The following is a 6,200-nucleotide window of genomic DNA, read 5'->3' as shown; positions in this document are numbered from 1 at the left end:
GAACTGACTTCATTGTAATCCCTGATCCTCCCTAACTTTATACGACCGATCAGTCTTCGTATCTAAGCAAACACTAACTGAATAAATTATTTTCAACTGGCCGTGCCCTGTGATTTTCCTTCCAGGCACTTCTTAACTGTAAAAATCCCTCTTCCGCGTATTTACTCTTCCTTCTTGGTCTGCTGAATATCCGCCCCTTACCAACATCATCGACGCAATACCTTTCCCTACACTCTATCTGCCCCACGTTCATCTATTCTAGTCCGCTAACCATATCATAATCAGCAAAATCCACATCTTCCTAGCAACTTCAATTGGTTCTCCAAACTGTGGTAATTTTCTATGTCCAATGTTCTATTACCTCGCTCTCATAGCATTAATGAATGAATCTAAATGTAACTCCTTTATAATAGCACAACTCGACAAGTTCACAGTTTCCTTCTACCATTAATTCTACTACAAATATTCTGTCTCCAATCATTGTATTTTCTCTTAATTTATAATACTCGTCAATACCAAATCATAACATCTACCCTATAGACACCTCCAAATCCCCAAAAGCATCTCAAAGCTTAAATAATAAAATCAAGTGTCATCGTACGTACCATACAAAATTGGAATTTTGTTAAAAATAATAATCTCTGCACACCTGCTTATTAAAAAATGTATCATCTATTCAACGTCTATAAAGTTCAATCTTCCATCAAATAACTCACTCACCAGTAATGATGACATGAGGTACCAAACTTGCTGATCATGACTATGGATTGAAATCAAGTTACAATGTCGGGCAGAGTTCCAGCGTCACTTGAAGATCGGGCAAAGTTCCGGCGTCACTTGAAGATCGGGCAAAGTTCTGGCGTTGTTTGAAAGTCGGGCGAAACACCGACGTTACTTGGAAGTCGGGTAGAATTCCAGCGTCGTTTTGGAAGTCGGGCAGAATTCCGGCGACGTTTGGAAGTCGGGCAAAATTCCGGCGTCGTTTGGAAGTCGGGCAGAATTCCGGCGACGTTTGGAAGTCGGGCAAAATTCCGGCGTCGTTTGGAAGTCGGGCAGAATTCCGGCGACGTTTGGAAGTCGGGTAGAATTCCGGCGTCGTTTGGAAGTCGGGCAGAATTCCGGCGACGTTTGGAAGTCGGGCAAAATTCCGGCGTCGTTTGGAAGTCGGGAAGAACGCCGACGTCGTTTGGAATTCGAACAAAATTCCGACGTCAGTGGTCGAGGAGGAATTTCTTCCCTCCTATTCTTCTTCTTTTCTCTTCTCCTTCTTCTCTTCTTCTTCTTTCTTGGGTCCCCTCTCAAGAGAAATGAGGGGCTATTTATAATTTTTTGAGGATGACATGACCCGTAAATAGAAGGAGGATCAAGGGTATGTGGAGTGGTTCAGATGGATGGCCGATATTGAATCCTTTGATTGTGAACCATTTATCAGACATTTGAAGGTCTTAATGATGTCAGAATTCGGCGATCTTGGGCTTGTTGGATTAGTCTCGTCGAGCCGCTCGATTCAACTCTAAGAACGTTATGTTTGGAAACCGTTTGGTAACTCAAATTGTGGTTCAAACTTTCGAACAACGCTTCAGGTCCATGATTTGGACTCATTTGAGCTTGGATTGAGTCGAATTTGGTGTCGTTGGATTCGTATTTCCGAGATGCTCAATTTGACTGTAAGTTTGCTGAAATCGGAGTTCAGTTGATCCCAGATTTAATTTTTGAAGTTTCCGGCTTGATTTTGCCTTGAGATTTGTGCCCGATCAAGATAATTTTTTGATGATATATCAGATATATTCTGTTTTTATATGCTATGATTTTGCTACATTAGTACGTGTATTCCTCTCGGTTGAAAACAATAGAAGATTATCGTATATGTATGAAACAAAGGATATTGAAGATTATTGAGAGCTGAATGAACAAATCTTACAACTTGATAGAGTGTCGAGTGAATGATATTGAAAGAAATACGGACAGGAAGAGCGGGCTTCGTTTGATTTGGATCGTCTTTCCTTAAGCTACTCAGGCATTCATGTTTGAACTTTGAAGTTGATGTATTTTCTCTTTTATGCTAAAGTTTAGAACACATAGAATGCCTTTCATTGACCTTGTCGTAATCCTTTAGGTCCACTTATATATTCATTTTTTTTTACCTTTTTCTGGAGACTAAAGTCATAAAATTGCTCTTGGCAGCCATTTTGGCATTGTTGTTTTGCCTATAATTAATTATGCATTGCCGGACAGCAAGTTTTTCCTTATCATTTGTTTGCTTGATGACCCATGTGCTGTTTTTGTTCTGAATAATTCATTTATTCTTAATTGTGAATGATTATGTTGAGCTAGTTGCTTGACCTTTGCTCCTAGTTCTTGCATAAATCACTATGTTATGGTTAAAGTAAGTTTTATCCTGCCATGGGTGGTTTACAAATATAGATATACTAGTGGTTAGTTGTGATGCATGGGTTTAACCTATTGGTGGAATATATTTCCAACTTTTAGTGTATTGATTCTATCTTAGTTTAACTATTATCCATTCCTAACAAGTCTTATCATAGCCTTGAATGGGCTATGCTTGAGTGCTCGAGACAATTTGTTGTTTACTTTTGCCAATGAATTCTCATCATGATCAAGCAAGTTTAGGTTACTCCATGTCAACATTACTGGTGAGTGAGTTATTTGATGGAAGAATTGAACTTCTAGACGGTTGATAAGTATGATACATTTTTTAATAAGGCAGGTGTGCAAGATTATTATTTTAACAAAAATTCCAATTTATGTATGGTACTACATGACACTGATTTATTAATTTAAGCTTTGAGATGCTTTTGGGGATTTGGAGTGTTATAAGGGGTAATGTTATGATTTGGTTTGACGAGTATTTAAATTAAGAAAATATCAAATGATTGGAGAAAAATTATTTTAGTAGCAATAATTAAGAACAAATGTGACATTCAGCATTCTGCTAATTATAAAGGAGTTAAATTTATGATTCATTCAATTAAGCTATGAGAGCGAGTAATAGAACATCGACATAGAAAAATTACATCAAGTTTGGAGAACCAATTGAGTTTGCTAGGAAGATCTATTGAAACAATTTTTATGTTGAGGCAATTAATTGAGAATTATAGAGAAAAAAAAACTAATTTTCATACAATTTTTATTGATTTTGAGAAGACATATAATTGAGTATCATGAGAATTGATTTGATGCGCTTTAAGATAGAAATGTATGCTACATATATGTTGACATTATTAAAATTTTGTATTATGGAACACTAATAAGTATTAGTAGTAGTTGTGGAGTGACCGAAGAGTTTTTAGGTTCAGCAGGTTTATTTCAAGGATCAACATTGTGTTCATATATTTTGGTGTTAGCTAGTCCTATAGGTTTATTTCAAGAATTAGCATCATGTTAACATATCTTTTTGTATTGCCTATGAAGAAGTTTACAAGAGATTCAAAGCGAGTTGCCTTGATGTATGTTATTTGCAAATGATATAGGTCTATTTAGTGAGCTATCCATTAAAATAAGTGAACATTTAGAAAGTGGCTGAAAAGTTTAGACTCTATTGACCTTAGAATCAATAGCACAAATAATGAGTATATGATATTAATTATAACAGAAAATTATCATTCAATATTATTGAAAGATAAGATGATTGTTAAGTGTAATAGTTTAAGAATCTTAGGTCTTTCGTAAGAGAATGAAAATATGGATGGTGATTTATCATCTAGAGTTAGAGTTGAAAATGTAGTAGTGCCTTAGGAGTTTTGTATCATAAGACAATCATGGAGTATCAAAGTTATAATTAAGTTGATACAGTTGTATAGATCTAAACGTTAGACTGTAAAATATAATTGATATCTTAATTTTTGTGATATAAATGAGAATATTAAGATGTTTATGTGATAAGAAAATGAATGATAAATTATGGAATGATTATATTAGAGGAAAGATTGGAGCATTTATTCAAGATAAATTGACTAAAAATAAACTTGGATGGTTTGCATATATACAATGAATGATAGAAAAATCTTCCATAAGTGCATTATGAAGGAGAATTGATAGTCTTAAGGTTACATGAATAGAAGTTGCTCAATGTAATTTGTGAAGAATTAAATTCACTCCTTAAACCACACTCAATAGTAATGAACGAAAAGTGATGATCCGTAATGATGATCCTTGGTGGTTGTGAGATGGCTAATGATACTGATGATGATAAGGCTTCAAATCATCAACTTGCTATGTTAACTTGGTATTTTAATCATTGATGCATGGCAATAATGATATAAGTGGAGATAGAGAACTCAGAGTCCACTGATAGAGAAAGAAAGGGGGAGAATAAGAGAGGAAGCTGAAGTTGCAATTCAACTTCAAAATCCATCTAAAAAATGCGATGCTATTTATGTTACAATGGTTTATTTTTCCAAAATTTGTGTCGTGCAATCAATCACAATTCCATTGCAACCTATTTCAACACACTTTTGTGGAAAAAATAATTAATAAATTTAATATAAAAAGCTATTAGTGGATTATCAATGAAATAGTTGATATATAGCGGTCAGTTTTGTCGCTAATCTACCAATCTGACACGTCTGTTAAATTTGGTCACAAAATTATTACAAGTTTGCTGCAAACTTGCAAATTCAATGGATGCTATCACTAATTCATCATAGATCCATCATAAATTATTTGTAAAAGTAATTTTTTGTCCCAAATTTGGCACAAGTCCACTCAAACTATTTTTCTAACAATAAGAGTATAAGCTCTTTTTTAACTTTTTATTCATTTACATGTGCAACAACATTTAACAATATAAACAATATACATTAAATACTATATCATAAGACATTTAATATGCAATTACCTACATGCAATGATCTCAAAATTTTCATCCTAGCAATTACATATGTTCAGTAATCTTAAGCACAAACCATAAGCAACAGGTTAAAGTAAATGTAGAAAATGGATTAATATGAAGCACATCACAAATCAAAGGTGGCTATTCAAAAAATTCAAGTTCTTAGAAGCAAAAAATAGTGCTTATAACTTTAAAAAATATCTTATCCCCTTCATGGGATCAAATCATGCTCATCTTTTTCCTCCACATTTATTGGTCCTTTCTCACTAGGTGTATAATGAACCTGCTAAATTATTTATGGCATCTTGAAGCATACTTGCTCTTGTCTGCTTCATTTGCATCAGTTGATGCTATGATGGTTCCACATAAAATTTAATCCCAATACTATGGTCAATTATGATGCCATGGGAGGTGGCCTTTCGGATCTCGGAGGTGCTTGATCAGGTGTGTATTCATAACGTTGTACCACATTGGGGCATTAACATCACATTGACATGTCGATGACACCTTATACTTATCAATGAGAGTGGTGATATAATGCTCCCATATGGACATAAAATTAATATCAATTAGTATTATATTATTTTTTTGTTTTTTTTTTTAATTTTTTTTTATTTACTCTAATATAATTAATGCTTTAGTTTATATGCTAAAGTCATATGTACCAATACCTTGTGCAATTGAGCATTGATGCAAACATTTGTTTCCTTGTTCATATGCCTCCTTGTTAGGTTCCTTCTCCTTTGACATCACTTATGACTTGATTGATAAATATAATATATAAGAGGTTATATTTAGTAGAGTTAATACTCTTCTAATCAGTTATCATTTGGTTATGGTGAGTGATGAGCTGAATGAAGCTATTGTTATGCTTAGCCAAACCATTCTCCTCAGTCAGGTGGTTCTTATGAGCTTCCTGCGATTGATGAGCCCAACCATTTGTTGTGTAGTGGTCAATCATATTTGCCCAAGCAATGCTAGCCATCCATTTAGTATGATACTCAAGGCAAGTTGGAAGATTGTCAGTGTTGCTCTCGCGATGACCACAACAATATGCACTATAATTCAATATATGTGTGGTGTGACATACAACATTGATCTCATTCTCTTTTAGGCAAATGTAATTTTAAGTAAAATACTCATTTAGATATTTGAATGGTAAATACTAATATAAGAATTAATGGTAAGTCAAGGGATTATATTGGGATCAATTTTGTTTTATTGAGGGATTAAATTGGGATCAATTTTGCATCTAAATTTTTACATAAAAGTGTTATTTTGGATCAAAATTTTGTATGGTTGAGGACTAGATTGGAGAAATATGATACTATGGGATTAAATTGGCCAC

The sequence above is a fragment of the Dendrobium catenatum genome, unplaced genomic scaffold (assembly GCF_001605985.2).
Source record: "Dendrobium catenatum unplaced genomic scaffold, ASM160598v2 original_scaffold_71536, whole genome shotgun sequence".
Classification (NCBI taxonomy): domain Eukaryota; kingdom Viridiplantae; phylum Streptophyta; class Magnoliopsida; order Asparagales; family Orchidaceae; genus Dendrobium; species Dendrobium catenatum.
This window is presented reverse-complemented; position numbering follows the sequence as displayed.